Source organism: Panthera onca, chromosome E3 (assembly GCF_046562875.1).
Source record: "Panthera onca isolate mPanOnc1 chromosome E3, mPanOnc1 haplotype 2, whole genome shotgun sequence".
NCBI classification, from domain to species: Eukaryota; Metazoa; Chordata; class Mammalia; order Carnivora; family Felidae; genus Panthera; species Panthera onca.
Genome location: NC_138354.1, coordinates 36,873,464 through 36,893,988, shown reverse-complemented (window position 1 = coordinate 36,893,988; position 20,525 = coordinate 36,873,464). Strand labels below are relative to the sequence as shown.

General features: G+C 40.4%; 1 protein-coding gene across 23 annotated transcripts in view; it reads left to right on the top strand.

Moving 5' to 3' along the window:
- RBFOX1 (RNA binding fox-1 homolog 1) overlaps positions 1-20,525 on the top strand; it is a 2,063,692-nt gene that overhangs the window by 640,070 nt on the left and 1,403,097 nt on the right. The gene's annotated exons all lie outside the window — the stretch shown is intronic.

Sequence of the window (20,525 nt, the reverse complement as noted above, 5' to 3'; positions counted from 1 at the left end):
TCAGGCTCTGCAATTTACAAGTGATCTGAGATTCATGGGAAAGGCAATGGAAAAGTCACTCTCTACACCCCTCTCCCTCGTGTTATAAAATTGAGTATGTCATAAATTCTGTGCATTGCTAAGTTCGTGGGGCTTCTGTAGGAAGACATTAAAAATAGAACTCCTTACATCTTTGATTCTGTCCTAGAGAGCGTCCAGGCCAAAAGTGTACATACAGACATGAAGCTGCCTTTTATCTCACTTTTTCATTTTGGGGCCTCTGCTCTCGAAAGCCAAACACTTTTTCAGTGACAACCTGTGCGTGATGTAGCTTCATTTAGTTAACAGCAACGTGAATGGGGGTGGATAAACAGGGAAGAGAAGTGAATGCCTGGGTAGGAATTTAAAGTTTCACTGAAAATAAAATAGGATCAAATTACTAATACCATTATAGTAGTTCCCCCTTCTCTGTGGTTTCTCTTTCGGTGTTTTCAGTTGCCCCCAGGTTAACCATGGTCTGGAAGCAGGTAATCCTCCTCCTGACCTAGGTCGTAGGTCACAGCACCTGCATTATCCACCTCACTGCATATTACCACATTGGCATTTTTATCCTCTCACATCATCACCATCAGAAGGGTGAATACAGAACAATAAGATATAGGCATACCTCACTTTATCACGCTTTGCAGATAATTGCAGTTTTTACGAATTGAAGGTTTGTGGACACCATTTGTCGATCAAGTCATTTTTCCAACAGCATATCCTCACTTCATGTCTCTGTGTCACATTTTAGTAATTCTTGCAATATTATTGTAATTGTTACGGTGATACACGATCAGTGTATCATGTGTCAGTGTATCATGTGTATCAGTGTATCACGTGTATCAGTGTATTATGACTGGCTGAAAACTCAGGTGAGGGCAGGCATTTTGTAGCGATAGAATATTTTAAATAAAAGTATGTGCATTATTTTTTTAGACCTGATGCTGTTTCACAGTTAATAGAGTACAGAACAGTAGAAACATAACTTTTATATGTGTGGTCAACTAAAACATTCATTTGCCTTGCTTTATTGTGGTGGTCTGAACCTGCAGTATCTCTTGAGATATTGTGACAAGGGGAGGGGCACATACACCTCACTTTCACTACAGTATGTTGTTATAATCATTCTATTATTATTGTTGCTCATCTCTTACTGTGCCTAATTTATAAATTAAACTGTCCTATCTGCATGTATAGGAAAAAACATAGTATGTAGAGTGCTCTATACTATGTGTGGTTTCAGGGGGTCATGGGGGTCTTGCAGGGTGTCTCTTGTGGATATGGGGGGACTGCTGTAATACTACTTGTGTGATAGGGATGTTACACAGCCTGGTACTAAGCACAATGTCGGAGCTAGTTTGAGGAAGTACACTGGGAGAGGCATTTTCTGTGTTCATCAGAGAGAAGTTTTGCTTTTCCCTGAAGCTATATCCTCAGCCTCTCTAGAGAAATCTCTCTCCATACAAGGGATTGACTACAAAGGGTGGGCTGCTCAGGGCTAAATCCATTAAAACCAATTGAAGGAAGAGATTTTATTTGCTTAGGAAGGAAAAAAAAAATAAAAAAAAAATAAAGCTCATTACCTAGAGCAACATGACTGCTTCAGGATTAAGAAATTGACAGTTAATGTTTAATTATACTAGCCTGCTGAAAATGCAAATACAAAGCATTCAAGACACTTAACACAAGCATATGTGCATTTATTATTCTATCAATTGGGGAAAATTCATGATTGTAAATGCCAATAACTTAAGCAGTGTCTACCCAACCTTTTGGTAAATGGGTCTATTATATTCATGTTATGGGAAAAACACCGTCTTGCTATCAGTCATGTTCTTGTATCCCATAGTTTGTTTTAATTACTTGCAATCTTTCTGAGAGTAGGCTTTTCACTACTTTTTTCATCATTCATAGTTTCATTAAGGACACAGCATCCTGTATGGACAATGAAGCTGTTGTGCTTAAAGATGAGCTTTTCTGGGGCACCTGGGTAGTTTAGTTAGGTAAGCCTCTGACTCTTGATTTGGGCTTATGGTTCATGAGATAGATCCCTGCTTGGGGCTCTGTGCTGACAGCGTGGAGCCTGCTTGGGATTCTCTCTTTTTCTTTCCCTAAAATTAAATTAAAAAAAAAAAAGAAAGAAAATTTCAGTGCAGTAATAAGACCATGGCTGTAACCTGATGTTAAGCAGTTAAATATAAGAAAATCTAATTCATAGTTCAAATTCAATGGAAGAAATTTTTAAAAATCTTACTGATGGTTATAGAAAAGCTTTCTTTTTGTTAAAAAATGTAATTTGAGAAGTAATAATGTAAGAACTTTGCAGAAACTTATCAGAAACATATCTGCTGTAGGAAGAGGTGCTGTTATTCCTGGCAGGTTTTGAGTACACATTCTAATTTTTTTTTTTAATGTTTATTTATTTTTGAGACAGAGTGAGACAGAGCATGAACAGGGGAGGGGCAGAGAGAGAGAGGGAGACACAGAATCCGAAGCAGGCTCCAGGCTCTGAGGTGTCAGCACAGAGCCCGACGCGGGGCTCGAACTCACAGACCGTGAGATCATGGCCTGAGCCGAAGTCGGACGCTTAACCGACTGAGCCACCCAGGCGCCCCTTGAGTACACATTCTACTTCCAGTTCCTCCATTGTATCCGAACCCATCAGGAAAACCATGTCAAGGAAAACCTGGCATGGGAGTTAAAAGTTACAGTTCTTGCACTTGGCATTGAGGACTTCACGTACCTCAGAATACCTGCCCTTTTCAAACACAGCCTTAATCTAGTTCATCTAACCTAGGTGTTGATAAGGATAAACGCCACCCAAATTTCATGGTTATTTTTCTAGGGTATATGCAAACACCACATTATAATAAAGTCTGATCAAAAGTTGCCACCAGTTTTAGATTAACTCTAAATCAACACAGAACAATACACATCAACACAAAGAAGCAGCCAGCTTTGTGGAGGCAAATTCATAAAAATTTTTGGCCATAAATTGTACAACACAATTTCAGTATTTTGTTAGGCATTTCATTTTTTGCAACCTAGATCTGCTAAGAAGTTTGCTTCTAGATAATATTATATGTATGTGTATGTGTATATAATGTGTGTATACTATGTATGTATATGCATAAAGTTATAAATTTATAAATTTTATGTAACATAATTGCACATAATATGTTAGATAATTTATAAGTCTAAATATGTAAAAAATATATGAATACATTACATATTATAAATATTGTGTTACCAGGAAGCAAAGTGAATACACACACACACACACACACACACACACACACACACATGCATATATACATATATGCATATTTTGTATTTGCACTAACTTATTTATAAATGTATATCTTTCAGTGGGGATAGAAGTTAATTTTTTTCTTTTAATGCTCAGAATTAAGTACAACATCAAATTAAATTATATGTCAGGTTTTCATCTTGGTCCTTCGATTTTGATTACCTAGTATTTTCTGTATCTTAGTCACCAAACTGGAAAAGATCTCCAGATTTTGTGTGTGCTGAAGGAAAATGTAAGTAACCTTGCCATGTAAGGGGCAGGAAGGAATTAATACTTCTTTTGAGAAATCAACCAAATAGCCACTCAGAGTGAAATACTAATGTACTTAGAAATTTACAATAGTCTCATGTGAAAATCTAGTGCATTTATGGATGCTTCTCAATAATATTTTGTGATTGGTCGTAATGAGACAGAATCTTTGCCTAGATTATTTCTTGAGCAGTGTTCTCAATTCTCAGCATTAGCATCACACTCTCATATCTGAAGGAGGATTGGGTGTAAGTGAGCCCTCGTCCCTCATATCACCTGCTGCGCTAGATTTCAGTGCAGACATAAACTGCTCAATACCTGCATATTTAAGATAAATTGATGCTGAGGAGCTAATGGAATTCACCCTAATATCTAGACATTGTAGAAATCATACATTAATTTCTGAACTGAAAACCCAGAAAGTTAGTTACGGTTGTTAATATATTGTTGCTATTGTTACTGTTTTCCTTACAAGTGTGTGCTCATAGAAAAAGAAAAATAAATCCTGGTTCCAGCTTCTTAGCACAAAATGTGTTTATTGTGTTCACCTGGCTGAAGCAGTTCTTACATGTTTGCTTTAAAATAATGCACTTCAGTTTGGAACTAAACTGGTTAAAAATACAAAGTACAAAAATGTGTTAAAAGGTGTTGTAGCTGAAAAAATATATTTGGGGCACACACGCTTCCTAGATTCCTATTTTTTCGTACACTTCTACATGTTTCAGTCTTTTGCATTATTTGTTCTTCCCTGCTCATTATTTTTAAATGGCTAGGATGAATTAAAATAGAACCATAAAAGATATATTATTTTTGTATTTGTTAGGACTCTTTCAATTACAAGTGATAGAAACTTAGTTCTGCTTGGTTCAACAAAATAGAAATTGGTGGTAGGTCTTGCGTGGGTTGTTACATTATGGAATATGGGCTTCAGGCACAGCTGAATCCAGGAGCTTGGTCACTATAGCCCGGTCTGGTGTATGCTCTCTGTCTCTGTGTATGTGTGTTTCTCTCCCTCCACCCTCTCTTTTCATTCCTTGCACAGCTGCACAGACTTTCTGTGTTTAGTGAGCATCTTTACCCATGATGATTTAGCAGTCCTACCTACAATCCTTACACTCCCTCTGTAGCTCTGCACATATGTTCTAGAAGGAGTGAAAATGATCTAGCATCAGTCATGGTCCATCCCTGAACCAGTCATGGTATAACCTGAGTGGCTGGATTTGCATCATGCATTAATTCCTGCTGAAGCTTGGTGCTCCCCACCCTAACTGTATCTGGCATGTACCCCCAGAATAGACAGGGTTCCATTACCGAAGAAGGAGAAGCTAGGCAGACAGTCACAGAGTATGCCTTTGCCTCTAGTGTTCTGTTTACCTACCTGACACAGAGAATGATGGCCTTGAGCCAAGCCACTCAAATAATAAACACTGAGGTGAAATTAATTAAAACTTCAAATTTAAAATGAATACTTCTCAATGTTAATGCAGGTGCATAGCTTTGATTGGCTCTGAGAAATAAGAAAACCAAAATTTTACCCAGTTTTTTGAGGAGGTGAAAAATACTAGGAGAACATTCGTTTATATATTTAACAAACAATTCTTCTTGAGTGTTGTCTGTGCTAGGCGCTGTTGCAGATACAACAGAGAATAAAATGGATACAAATCTGTGTCCTCATTGAGTCTTCTACAGTTATACACCACAAGAATAATTTACTGCTTTAGAAAATATAATGTGTATCTTCTAGTGATAAAACATACTTTGCTTTTTAAGAGGTATAGGAGTGCCTGGGTGGCTCAGTTGGTTAAGTGTCTGACTCTTGATTTTGGCTCATGTCACAATCTCACATTTTCCTGAGTTCTAAGCCCCGCGTACAGCATGGAGCCTGCTTGGGATTCTTTCTCTCCCTCTCTCTCTCTGTGCCCCTCCTCCCCTCTCCGTTTCTCATCCTGTCTGAAAATAAATAAATAAACAAAGAAAAAGGTATGAGAAGTACATAATAAGATTTATACCAGAGAAGAAAGAACAGAGATGTAATTTTTATTCTCTCTCTCTCTCTCTCTCTCTCTCTCTCTCTCTCTCACACACACACACACACACACACACACACATTTTTTCAGGACATAAATCAAGTCTTTGTGATTGTGACTTCTTCAGTCAGTCTATTAACAGAGTTGAATAATCTGGTTTTACCTTGAAGTGATCCTTCTCTTATATCATTTTATGATATAAAAATGATTATATCATACCTTTAGAGGAATCTACAGGAACTTCTAACCTGTCCCTCTATTTCCTGGACAAAAATTGTGACTGTCTCAAAAAGGATGGACAGAACCCCTGTTTACTCCATGTATGCAATTTTCCAGGCATTGTGTAGGTGATTTATTGTGTAATACCTCATTTAATCCTTAATAGACCCCAACACCGTGGGTACTGTTCTTATGCCCATTTCACAGATGAGGAATTAGGTTTATGTTGTATGTCTTAAGACTCTTAATCTGGGAAATCTTTAAAATTTTTCTATTATCTGGAAGTAAGAACACATCTTTTCTTCTCTGCCTCACTGATCCAAAGGCACAGAATCCAGTGTAGAAAGGCAGGCAGATGGATAAGCTAATTTTCAAGCCCCTCACAGTAATGAAAATGGGACAGCTGGGTAATCTAAAGAGTTCTTGATGAAGGTATGAAAAGAAAACCATCAGGCTCAATCAGAGAAGGGGAACTAAGTAACAAGCAGCGAGCCGGCTGTGTAGCTCTGGCCAGAGGTGGGAAAGTATAAGCTGATGGGCAGGTCTCTTACCCAGAAGCAAACTGAATAAGATTAATAACGATGCTGGAAACCCCGGGTAGCATCATCCTTGGAGATTGACAGCCAATATCAAGCCTGCCTAAGAGTACCCACGAAGCGCTTGGCAAATTTAGTTTTATTTGCAGCCTCGTAAGGTGGGATTGGTAATTCTCTGTGGTGTCCTTTAGGGGAAAAGCCAAACAAGAATGACTCCTTTAAATACCTTTCAGGGTAGACAGCTTTTAGACATTGGAATTCTACCTCTTGCAACATAGTGCATGTCAGCCCCCGCTCTGCTGGCATCTCAGAGATGGCTGGGCACCACTGTGTTGCCGCTGACGTAGCAACTCGGCCAGGCACAAGCTTACATATCTGGCATTTATTGCTTTGGGTGTTAAAAAATAAATCATAACTTTAAAAGGTCAACATGGTTTGTACTAAGTGTGTAAGGATTGGAAATAACAGTCTGGGGCAAGCTTCTTTATGATTCTTGAAGTTAGGAAAGTAATACTGCCTCATTGCAGAGAACTGGGAAATGAGAAAGAGAAAATCACCCATAACCTCACCCTTATAATTCCTTTCATGGTTTGCTTTGTGCTTTTCTCACGAGAAAGCAGGGGGCTTTGCTGTCATGGTTGTTACTATTTATTTTTTGTTTGTTTTGCTGTTTGTTTTCTCTTTTTTCTTCAAAGCCTAGCATTTATAATGAGTGATGTTTAGGACTATGTTCAGAATGGATTTGGAAGAGAGAAGTGCAGTTGTTAGGAGAGGCAGCTCACACGTTCAGGTAAACTAGTAGCATTTTGAAAAGTGCTAATGTGAAGCTGGAGTTTGTCCCCCCTGAGGGCATGGTAGCCTGTGTGTGTGGCCTGACACATCCTGTGGTGGAGCCAAGAGGTGTGCTCATGGTCACTCCTATTCTGCAGGTGCAATGAGTTGTCCTTGTTCAGTTGCGTTGGATTATTCAGCAGAAAATCCTCCCTGGAGTTGGAGGATTGGAGGGGTCTGAATGCATTTGAATCAGACTTCTAGGGACAGGAAGACATCCTCAGGTGCTGTGCACGTTAGAGTCAAACATGTGCAAGAGAGGGCAGATTTGCATCTGAAAATAGATGTAAGTTGGCATTCTCGTGGACTTCATCCTTCTCTATTTAATCACATATTGTGTGCAACTCAAACATCCATTTGCTCAGATATTTTATTAAGAAACAGTATGTATCAGCTGCTGTGCTTGGTGCTGCATACGGGATGATGAGTGAGACAGATATGGTCCCTGCCCTCCTGAGGCTTATAGTCCATTGGAGTTAGCCCCATGTAGTGAGTCACAGATCCTGCTGACCTCAGGGGTACCTGGCTGGAAGGGTGGGAGCCAGTGCCCACTGGACGACCACAACAGTATTTCATCTCGTACATCATATTGTGTTAATTTTCACTCATGTGCTTACTTTTGATCTCAGTGTGATTTACAGAAATGTTTTACTGAAGTTCAGAGGGACGGGTCACAAACTTAGATGCCTATATGGGGCAGGCAGTTGGCAGAAACTAGAAATTGGGGTGTTGTATTTAAATACGTAGGCATAGTTTTCCTTTCCTCAAACAATTATGGTCTACCTTAAAAATATGTAGCTCTCTTGGTCCATATTATATTTTCCTGCTTTGATGATAAAAACATGATTTCCGAGGAATAGTTATTTGCTAAGAAGAAACACAGCAGAACAAAAGTGATGATAAAATACAGCAGACCCTTGGTGTCAAGATAAGGGTGATGGGGGCGCCTGGGTGGCTCAGTCGGCTGGGCGTCCGACTTTGGCTCAGGTCATGATCTCGCAGTCCGTGAGTTCGAGCCCCGTGTCGGGCTCTGTGCTGACAGCTCAGAGCCTGGAGTCCGTTTCAGATTCTGTGTCTCCCTCTCTCTCTGCCCCTCCCCTGTTCATGCTCTGTCTCTCTCTGTCTCAAAAATAAATAAACGTTAAAAAAAAATTAAAAAAAAAAAGATAAGGGTGATGGCTAGAATATTAAGATGGGCGTTGAACTAGAAAGTGCACACCCCATCTAAAAGGAACAGCCACATTCCAGCACTACCTTATTCTTTTTATTTTTTTTTTAATTTTTTAATGTTTTTATTTATTTTTGTGAGACAGAGACAGAGAGAGAGAGAGAGTGCGCGAGCACAAGCAGGGGAGGGGCAGAGAGAGAGAGGAAGACACAGAATCCGAATCAGGCTCCAGGCTCCAAGCTGTCAGCACAGAGCCCAATGCTATGATCGAACTCATGAATCATGACATCATTACCTGAGTGGAAGTCAGACTCTCAACCAACTGAGACACCCAGGAGCCCCTAGCGCCACCTTATTCTTAAGCCAGAGAACTGGATTTTTAAGTGGGAGTCTCCCTACGTTTAAATATTGAATCAGTCTTTATGTACTTTTTAAGCCAGACAAAATACATGGTCAAGGTGAATTCAGCCTTTTGCACCAGTTGGTAACTTCTGGCTAAGGGTGTCTTAAATGAGTAGAAGATCTAAGAGATATTCTGTGTAGCCACAAACATTCTGTAATGTTCAGGAAGGAAATTTTGGCTGTCTCTTTATTGTGGCTCTTTTACATCACTTCATCAATTCCACTGGTCCCTACACCACCACTCATTCAACACATTAATAACATAGAATAGAATGGCATTGGATGATGGAAGCCGCCAGTGTCTACGATGATGATTGCTTATGGAAAACTGCTCTTAAAACAGGTATTTAAGTTATGTATACTATTTAGCCACATGGCTTTGGGTGGGTCAACAAGTGCCTTTCCAGAGACCTCCTTGGCTCTCACACCAGTGATGCCTTTTAATTTTTTTAATGTTTATTCATTTTTTGAGAGAGCATGAGTGGGGGAGGGGCAGAGAGAGAGGGAGATACAGAATCCGATGCAGGCTCCAGGCTCTGAACTGACAGCACAGAGCCCAACATGGGGCTGAATTCACGTCCCATGAGATCGTGACCTGAGCCGAAGTCGGATACTTAACCGACTGAGCCACCCAGGCACCTCAGCAATGCCTTTTAATAGTATGTCTGAGGGGCGCCTGAGTGGCTCAGTTGGTTAAGCATCTGACTTGGGCTCAGGGCATGATCTCTCAGTTGGTGGGTTCTGTTCCCGCTTAGGGCTCTGTGCTGGCAGCTCAGAGCCTGAAGCCTGCTTTGAATTCTGTGTCTCCCTCTCTCTCTCTGCCCCTCCCTCACTTGTGCTGTTTCTCTCTCTCTCTCTCTCTCTCTGTCTCTCTCTCAAAAATAAATAAAGTGTAAGCTTGACATGTGGCTGTGATTACCATCAACAATAACCAAGCAGTAGACATCAGAGGGCCTGCTCTCATGGCTTGAACAGATGTTATTACAAGAGAACAAGTGATATCTTAGTAAAACGGAAAGAACTTTGCATGAAGGCAAAGAGAAATCTGAATCCGAGATTGAATACCACCCTTGATGGGGCTTGGCTGCGCTTGTCTTGCTCCAGTCTTCCTGGTCCCCATCTTCCAGGTGAGGATACAAACTGCGGTGTTCCTCCTTAAGCCTGCCCGTCTGAATATGTCCTAGAATGTGTGAGAAAATGCTTTGTACATAACAAATCATGTACAAGTAAAGGATTGTTGTTGTTGCCATTACTGTGATTAAATCCAGTTTCCAGTAGCAAGTTGTATCAGCTAAGAGCACGGGCCGTGGAACCAGACTGCCTGGGTTTGAGTCCTAACTCTGCCCCTTCCTACCTAGCTTTGTGGCCTTGGGCAAGTTACTTAACCTCTCTGATGGTCACTGGTTTCTTCTTGAGGTGAGGCTGTATTAGTGCCTCTCTCCTTGCATTACTGTGAGGGTACTGAGATAATGTAGGCAAAGCAGTTGTAGCAGTGCCTGCCATATAGTAAGTGTACCACAGATGCTTGCTGTTGATGTTGTTTTATTCTCCAGGGCTTGCCTTGCTCTGTCATTCTTTTCCTACTTTTGTATCATTCTGGCATTTCTGGGTCTTCAGGTTGCTGCTCTCTGAGAAGCTCTATATCCCTGTGGCTGACAGGGCCCATCTAAAAACTGTGCACTGTAGATCATGTTAATGTGGTGAGGACGTTATCAATCCCATCATCCCAGATCTTGTTGAATTTATCCTTCCATAGATAGCACTTGTTATATACGTTTTTATTATACATTTAATGACCTGGTGTAAAAGTCCTTTTAAAATTGTATATTCATTGTAACATTTCAAGACTTCCTTCCAATACAAAATACTGAGTGTCTAGCCCATTGAGAATTAACTTAGAATGTTCGTATAACTTGGATTGGCTTTTAAAATCCTGTTCTGGAGTCTTAAACCAAGTGTGATTGAAGCTTAACACCGTATAACAGTCCTCCTAAATTCCTGGAGCAAGCCTAAGTCTGGTAATGCTATTAAGGAAGGGGACAGGCATGTGTTTTCTGACGTGTAGGGGGATATCACAGAGGAGCAACACGGGATATTTCCACTGTGGTCTGTGCTGGAAGGGGAGATGTGAGGCGGGGGGAGGGGAGGTGCAGGCCTTTTCTTGGCTCTGCCCCATCACTTTCTCCTACATCATCCCACAGAACTGGTAATTGTGATCTTGTGTGGGTCATCTAATATGTAAGGGTGCTAAGTTAACACCATCATCTCCTGCTTCACATGAATCCTAGAATCTGGAGTGGCTCTTACCTGTAGGGCTCCCACCCTAGCCTAACATAACCAGTGGGTGACGCCTCCCCCAAACCACTGGGAACACTTGGTGCATTTGTGGAGAATTTCTGCCATGTGCCAAGCATTGGACTGTGTGCTCCTGTGAACAAAACAGGTATGATCCCCTGGGATCTGTAGTCTAGAAGAGAGGAGAGACATTGACTAAAGAAATGCATAATGAATGCTTAATTGAAACAGAGACAGATACTGTATAGGAAAAAATAAAACATTCTTTGTGAAAAAACAGCAAATAAAGCTGACCAGGCTGGGTCAGAAAATAGTTTATGAACAGGAATACTTTTTTTTTTTTTTTAAGGATTTTCTCTCCTCTTTATTAAATACAAAAAACAAGGGAAACACTGTAAAGGAAGGTCAGAGTTTTAGGGCAACATGTGTGGAGGGTTCCAAATGGACTTTGGCACCTGGCCATTGCTATCGACTGCTGGTGATATGTTGGTGCCCTCATGTGAGAATGTTGCCCATTCTCCTTTTTAACACTAGTCTATTAATTTAAAAGTAGAGGAGGAGATAATCAAAAATTATTTCCTCCATGTGGAGGCACCAGGAACTACAAATCCAAATCCCAATAATGCCCATTAGGAGGGCACTTGAGGTAGCTTGAAGCCGCTCAGAGGAGAATTGTATTTACTTTCCTAGCATCCTGTAAAGACGAGTGACCTAAGAAACCGGATTTTTAAATGAATGTGGAGCATAGTGTCCCTTTGCCCTGGGTATTTAAAAATAGACCAAGAACTTCTCCTAGGCATCTTTCAGATACACTTTGGCAGACCGATGACGGCTGTTCCCAGGACAGATTTAAATCCTAAATGAAATTAAAATTTAACAAGGTGAGTTTGTTCGGGTTAAAGGCGCCTACCCCTTTTCAGCTCATCCAAGATTATTCCTGGTTGGACAGTGTTTCCTAAGACAAGTGGGGCTGGTTCCCAAAACCTATAATGGTCAGGAAAGCATTCAGGAATTCAGGTCTCTGTTACTATTTTTTCTGTCAAACACTGGAAATGTGAATTTGCCTAGCCATTGTGTCAGGTAGGTTTGACCTGGGATATTTTTACGCTAGGTTGCTTCTGGGCTGAAGATGAAGGTTGTTTTTTTTTTTTTTTGCTTCCCCTTTTTAAAAAGCATTTTAGAGACCAAGCAGTTTGCTGCTCTCTGCTGCCCCCTGTTGCTTTTGAATGGGAACAGCTGGTTTTCCACTCGGTAGTTCTTAAAATAACTGCGGCAAAGAGCTTCCTGTGAGCTTGAACGTTGGTTCCTGATTTCATGTGAAGTTGGCTGATCTATGAAACTGGCTTTTAAATTAAAGCTGAGCTAAATGAGGAAGAGGCATTCCAGGGTTAAGGGAAAAGAAGGAAGTGGGAAACTCTGAAGCTCTCTCTCCCGGTAGCTACTTGCAGCTAAGCTTTGTGGCTATAGGGTTCTGGTCCTTGCATTTGGGCCCTGGAGTTATGTTCAGTTCACCAAACACTCTGAGTGCCTGCTTGCTCCAGGCCCTCCACTAGCTGCTGGGGTTGCCGGGAAGGAGAGTGTACAGCCACATCATAAGTGGTTAATATTTGAGTTCTGGAGTCAGACCATGGCTTTGAATGGGAGCTTTAACTCTTGCCAGGTGTGTGAATTGAATGAGTTACCTAAACCCTCTAAACCATAGTCTCTAAATCTGTACAATGGGAAAGGGGAATTACAGGAGTTCCTGATTCAGAGGTTGCATGAGAAGCAAGAGATCGTTACAGTATCATCTTTTGTTCACTTACTAATGTTGACATATTTAAACACAGTACTGCTGTCCTCTTTCTAATTTTCACAATCTTCCTACGGACTGTGTTCTGTGATCATCCCCATTTTGTAAATATCAAAGTAAAACTTCAAAAGATGAAGTAATGCGTACAAAGTTAAGCATAATATCTGCTGGGAGTTTTGTTGTTAGTTTTTTTTTTTTTTTTTTGAGCTGCACCCAGCAGAACTCACTGTAAGGCTTCTCTTATAAAGGAGTTTTTATTTCTCATAATGATTCTGGGAGACAAATGGATGGCTTCCCAATTGCTTAATTTAAGCAGTGCAGTGATTTCACCAACAATCCCAGGTGATTTACATCTTCTCACCTCCCCATCCTCAGCCTAGAGGCCCTCAGACTGATCCCCTCACTGTGCAAGATGGCTACCACAGTCTCGGGCATCGTGTCCTCATACCTTCATATCCAACGACAGCACAGACACTTTTTTCCTCACCTTTAAATCAGAGGGAAAACCTCTCCCAGGAGCCCTCAGCACATGTCCCCTTAATGCCATTGGCCAGGTTTGCATCACATGTTGGTGCCTTAGCCAATCACTGGCCATGGGGATGGAATGACCTGTGCTTCAGTTAATCCAAAGTGACTTTCTGGGAAGGGGCTGTCTTCTCTGAGCACAGAGAGAGTGATAAGTCAAATAGAACAGGGTCTGAGCCAGGAACAAAGAATGCCCTGAGGGGTGGCTGCTTTGTTGGCAACCAGCAGGGTCTACCCTACAGAGCTGGATCTAAGAAGGTTAATTCAAGATCATGCACTTGGGCCCAATAGCCCAAATCCCATGGATGGTATACGATATGCTTAGCACAGACCTGGCACGTAGCAATCTTACTTTGCAGGTCAGCCAGTGTTGCTGGTGATTATATTTACCCAATCCACTGTTCTCAAGAGGGGAGACAGACACACAGGGAAATACTTTTATGATAATTTGGAATGTTCCATATCTGTTGTTGCCATAGTCATTTGTGAAGATTCAGAGGTTCATTTACTGGTCCCTAGAGAGTCTGTTTGAATTTAATTTTTTTTTCAACTAAGTGTTGGTTTTTGCTTTCTTCCCCTCTTTGGTCTGGATCCTGAACTCTAAACCCTCTCCACCCGTCTACCTTTCCTCTCTCACCTGTGTGGATGCTGTCATTGTTTACGCAGAATTGACTCATTGGAGGGTGGGTCAAGAGGAAGTCTCCCATGGGAGCCTGGGGCATTTTCCTTTTGACTTCTTTGTTCAAAAATTGTGTCAAATTTTAGAAAAAGAGCAGAAGTTCAGTAGAGTATAAAGGCTAAGATGTCCTAGTTTTACAGCTTGATACCTTCTGACCTTGGACAAGTTAATTAATCCTCTGGGCCTGAATTTTTCCATCTGTAAATGGGGCTAATAATAACACCTCCCTCTTGAGGGTGTTCTGAGGAGTGATTGAGATAATATGTCAGTATTTTTACACAGTGCTCCGAAATTTACAGTGTTCTGTAACCCTCCCTATTATTCTAATTTCAGAGTCTTTTAGCCTTCAAAGGACAAGGACCCTTTCTAAAAAAATTTAGTCACACAGAGGCAAAGTAAGCCTGTTCTCACTCTATTTCCGGGATCATTTATCTGGATTATTACTTGGTTAGGAGCTAAGGGCAGACATTTCAGGCTACCACAGAGGGGCCACCTCTGCACAGGGGAAGCATTACACTCCTGGGGATTCCACAGAGGGAAGAGTCTGAGACTCTGAGTGACTCATTCATGTTGACCTTGAACTATTTATTTGACTTGAAGTGGCTAATGGCCAGATAACTACTCTGAGATGGTATCTCAGTCTCTGCTATGTTTCTTGTCGATAGTGATCAGAATTCATTTGCAGAAGTGGTTTCCTTTTCCCCAACTTGTCAGAATTCACTTCTTTTCCCAGCTTGCTTGCTTCTTTCCCTCACTCATTCAAATATGTTTTCAGGCACAATGCTAGGGGCTGGGTGAGGATAGTGAATGTTTCCTTCAAAGAGCTTATTGCCACTTTCTGCCCATATTCTTCCCCCATCATCATCAGATCCAGAACCTCTCCTACTGGGAGACCTGCTGCCCATTTAGCTGATATGAATCTTTGGTCAGTAATCTAACTTTCAAACTGTAACTAGGTTTTATGGCATCTTTGGTACATTCCAGCAGACTACGTGAAGACAGGCAGCAAAAGCAGTGGGATGAGAGTGTCTGTGTATGAAGGGGTGTTGGATACAGTAGATCTTAAACTCTCCCTTTCCCAACATAAGTCGCCTTGACCAACACATTCTCTGACCTCCCGTCTAATTTTTTGTACGATACAAGCACTGACTCTTACAATGAACACATTTATTGGATTTGAATTTTGAAATTGATCGTTTGGAAGTGAACTACTCTATGCCATTTGCTGTGCTAAGTGTCTTTTAAGTGTTTTGTTATTTATTCCACACCCAGCCCTATATATCTCGTACTTCAGATTTTTCATGAGTGTTCTGCTGCCCAGACGTATTCTATTGAGTGTTTGATCAGCCCTGAGGGTAGGTACTCTGCAGAGGAATAGATGGTGAGCTCTTTTTTCTTCTTCCCTCTGATAGTGCTTCCAACAATGGCGTCCCAGTTCCCTCAACACTTAGTGTTCTTTGGATTTCTGCTGAAACATAAACCAGAGTGAATGTAGCATCTTTATTTAGTACCTGACATGGGATAGAGCCCTACTCACTTGTCCAGATGTAAAGATACTTGGGGCGAGGTTTCATTTTCATTATATCTCAGTACGTATCAGGGAGATCACTTACTCTTTCCCAGTAAAAGAAACAGAGTTTTAAAGAGCTCCATCTTTTTGTGTTGGACCTAAATACCTGTCTAAATCCATTCCATCATCTTTCACAAAAGAGATATGCAGCAGATATTTATTAAGTTAAACTGAATAATGCTCAATTTGAGTCCTCGTCTCTAAAGCACCGTTCAGTTGAATGTAACACAAAAGAGACAATGGATCATCATTCATTCTGGCTTAACGCCTTTCCTCATTAAAGCCTTCCTGATGTTCATGGAAATACCAGGTCTGATAGCCAGGAAGACCCAGACCAGGAAGACCAGGAAGTGACAAACCATGCAAGAGGAGCCTTTCTAGTTCCAGGCAGGTACACAGTGAGTGAGCAGAGAAAAAAACGTAGATGTCCAAAATGCCCCAACAGGAAGAGAGGCAAATCTGACAGAAATCCAATTTCTGTCACCAAATTTAGATTATGAGATGAAAGGCTAGATTTATGAGGATAGATTGACTCTCCCTAGGTGTTAGGACTTTGGAACGGCTGCCATGTGAAAAGTGGCACAATTTTAGGGAAATTTAAGTCCAATGAAAAAGCTTTACCTTAGGCAGGAATTAAAACGTGGTCCACCCATCCATATTCTTGTGCATATGAACATACACACACAGGCAAGCTTTTAATTTAAAAGTCCTGATTAAATATCCATGTTTACATATACATAATGTAAATATTATATGTATGAATATATGGATAGGTAAATATAGGCCTGATAAAAGATGTTCAGAATCGGCTGTTTCAACATGCATAGATAACCACTGCTAACATTTTCTAGACTTCTTTCCCTTTTTTCCCTTTTTTCAGGTACATACATACCTGAAAATTTAGGATCACTGCAAGCTGCTTTGTCTTAAGAGCATGTGAACATTTCTTCATGCCATTAAGTGTCCTTCTAAAATGTAATATTTTAAGTACCTACATAGTGTTCCATTGTATTAATGTCGAATAATCAAGTAAATCCCTCTGATGCATATTTAGGTTGTTGCCATGTAAAAAGAGAGTTGTGTGTGTGTGTGTGTGTGTGTGTGTGTGTCTGCATTGAACTTCTGCTCTAACACAAGCATATTTTTACAATCCCTGGATCAACTACAGCAAACCTTTATCTAGGTGAATTTCACAGAGAAGGAGTGCACAGTCTTATTAACTCAACCTCATCATCTGTAATAGGGATGGAAGAGCCTAATCCTTTGATTTATTCTACCAGAAAATTTATCTCCTAGTTAATGGTTTTGTTTTTGTTTTCGTTTTCATTTTTGTTTTCAGCCTGGTTGCATCAGATGGATCCTACCTGTTTTTCTTAGGAACATTTCTGAAACTACTGAACAATATGGAACATGTTGTCAATAAGGGTATTTTTCACAGATGCCTTTTTGTCACACCGGTGTGCTTAGCCAGAGAAGTGTGATTAATCTTGTTCTCTGATGAGGTTTTGTAATCTTCATTGGTCTATTATTAGGAAAAATTCTCCAAATGAGTCTTTCCAATGATATATAAACATACAAATTAAATATTAAATATTGGGTACCAAGTCTTTGCTAGGCTATGTGTTACATGCTGGGGACAAAGAGATGAACTAGATTGAATTTTTTTTTTCCTCAGCGCATTCATATTTTAATGCATTTTTAATGCTCAAGTCTTTTTGGGGATCCATGAACTCCCTGAGATTATTTGTAAACTATGTATATTATATAAAACCTGTGTGTGTATAGTTTCCTGAAGATGGGATCTCATTCTTCAGACCCTCAAAATGCTCCATGATTCTAAAAAGACATTAAGAACTAATGACTGGAAGAAAACATCAGGTAATGAGTTGTAATACAGTGTGAGAATTGCTAAAATTGAGGCATGGATTCTGCGCTGTAGGAGAACAAAGGAGGTAGATCCTGATTCGTTTGAGTAGTGCATCATTAAGCTCTTTGTAATGATGGAGCTGAGTCCTAAAGACTGTATAGGACTTGGATCGATGAACAAATGCATCAGGGAGACATCTGCTCTGGGCAGAGGGAATAATACATTCAGAGGCCCAAAGGCATGAGGGATTTGGATACATTTAAGAAATGTAGTCATTGAGATGACCAGCACTTAGATGGAGGGTCTATGGGGAATGGTAGGAACAGAGGGGGCAGAAGTTGGGACCAAGTGGATGCTGGAAGGCACTGTAAATCCCAGATTGAAATCTCTTGGATACCTTGAACAATCACAGAGATTTTAAGCATAGTGACTCCGTGTACTTGGCTTTGAAATGCCAATATTTCTTGGGAGGGTCTCTAGCTTCATTAATGATTATTAATCATTAATAATCTCAAGACTGATTGAGGTATATGTTATTGGGGGATGAGTCCCTTGAAGATGTGGATGTAGGGAGAGGTAAATCACTGGAAACATAGGTGAAAACCTTGCCAACATCAAATTTGGCAGTTTATAGAAATGAAAGAAAACCATGTTGATTCCTTTCTAAGTAAGGCACCATCCACTTTCCATAAATCAGCTCATTTAATCCTTTTAAGAATTTACAGAGGCATAGATTGTGAATAAATTTCCTGTTGCTGCTGTAACTGATTACCACCTTTTTGGCTTAAAAGAATACAAATTTATTATATAACCATTCTGGAGGTCCTAAGTCCTAAATAGGTTTTACTAGGTAAAAGTCAAGGGGTAGGCAGGGCTGTGTTCCTTTTGGAGGCTTTGGATAGGGTCCATTCCTGTGCCTTTTTCAGATCCCACAGGCTGCTTGTATTCCTAGAATCATGGCCCCTTCAAAGCCATTGATGGTTGGTTGAGTCCTCAGATCACATCTCTCCAACACTGACTGTTTTGCCCCTCTCTTCCACATTTAGGGACTCTTGTGACTACATTGGGTCCACCAGGGTAATCCAGTGCAGAATATACTCCATATAATAAAGTCAGCTGATTAGTAAACTTAATTTCATCTACTACCTTAATTCTCCATTTCCCTGTTAAGGTAACATATTCACAGGTTTTGGGAATTTAGGACATTGTCATCTTTAGGAGGCCATTCTCCTGCAGATCATACACTGTCATCTCTACTCCTGAATGAAGAAACAGCCTCATAGGTAGGTTAAAGTCACACAGCTAGTGAGGATCAGAAGAGGGATTTGAGCCCTGATGTGTTTGGCTTCAAAGTCAGCCCTTATTAAAAGGTAAATCTTGGACAAAAGTTAATGATTAATGGCAGTACAGAGCCTAACATTCCAATTACTTCATCAATCAATGAGTTTTGTTTCAGAAGTCTGAAGCATTAAGTTACCATATTGACCTTTATGCTTCACATTGTGAACACACCCCTGAAGACAGGGTTTACTGTTCTTTTGATAACCTAACATGTTGAATTAGCTCTAGGGCCCCGTAGTTCCATGAACAAACCACCGAATGACTCAGTCCTTTTTCTTTATTTTCCCATTGTGAGGTCCCTGAAGTCCTACAAATGAGATTCTGTGTTGGAGAGAGGAATGGAAGCATAGAAGAAGAGAAGGGGGACATGGTCATTCACTTCCCTATCCTGCTTCTCTGAGAATAAAAACTAAACTCTTTACTTGGCTCTGTCATGACCCAGGTAGCCTCTGCCACTCTCTGTCACCAGGTCTCACAAGGTGTCAAACAGATGTCTCTTCCTCCTGGGCCTCTGCACTTTCTTTCCGTAGCCTGGAAGGGTTTTCTTACTTTCCTCCTTATTAGTTCTTAGGATCGATTAGGTCTTTAAATGCACCTTCTGTGCTTTACCCTCCCCATTTAAATGAGGTCTGTCATAATCTCTCATCACACTTTTTGATTTCCCTTTATAGAGCTCACCAGATTTGTAACCAATGTTTTTATGAGATTGTCCTCTCTTTGATAGGGTAAGGTGGTCTATTGCCACTTTATCATGTACTCAACTAAGTACATGGTAGGTATTCAGTAAATATTTGTTGAATAAATGCTGCTCTAGTATTTTGATGGCAGATAGTTTTGCTCTTGCTACTGGTTCCTCTCCATCCATTCATTCACTTATTCAGCTATGCATCATCTATTCATCCATCCATCTACCTGTCCGTCCATCCTTCCATCCATCCATCCATCCATCCATCCCCATCTGTCCATCCATTCTCCTTCAAGACATACTTCAGAGTACTTAGCAATCCTTCCTGATTTCCCCTTTCTTCTTTCTATCTCCTTTCTTTACTCTGAAGTCCAAAGTGGAATATAGGCTTGACATTAAGGAGAGGATACATACTTATGATGATAAGAATAACAGCTACTATTTATTCACCATGTGCCAGGTACTCTCTGGCACTAAAGTATTAAGTAAACACAAGAGCCCACTAAAGTAGGTATTAGAAATATCCCCATTTTCAAGATGATGAAACTGATACCAGCCAAGTCAAGTGTTTGAGGTCATGAAAGCATTAAGTGCCAATGTGGAAGAACGGCTTAATCTTGCTCTCTTTCTTGTTTCATTTAGTCTGTGGCACAGTCAGACTAAAGAAAGACAGTGTGCAACAAAACTATGACATAACTCTCAGAAATGGACTCTTTCTAGTGCATGATGTTTGACAGGACATAACTGCATCATAATACAAGTTACCTTTTGGTTTCTTCAATTTGTAAGTAAACTGGTTGCTTACCCCTGAGAAGATGGCATCATTGACATCCTCACTGAGTGTTTTATAGGTGAACAAATGAGTTTTAACTCCTTGTGGTTTAGAATTTTACTGTAAACCAATTAAAATGAACAACATATTTCATTTTAATAAATAGCAGAAAATTATCTATTGAAAGCATAATACATGCTCATGTGTAGCGTAAGGGTCTGGAAGGATACTCAACA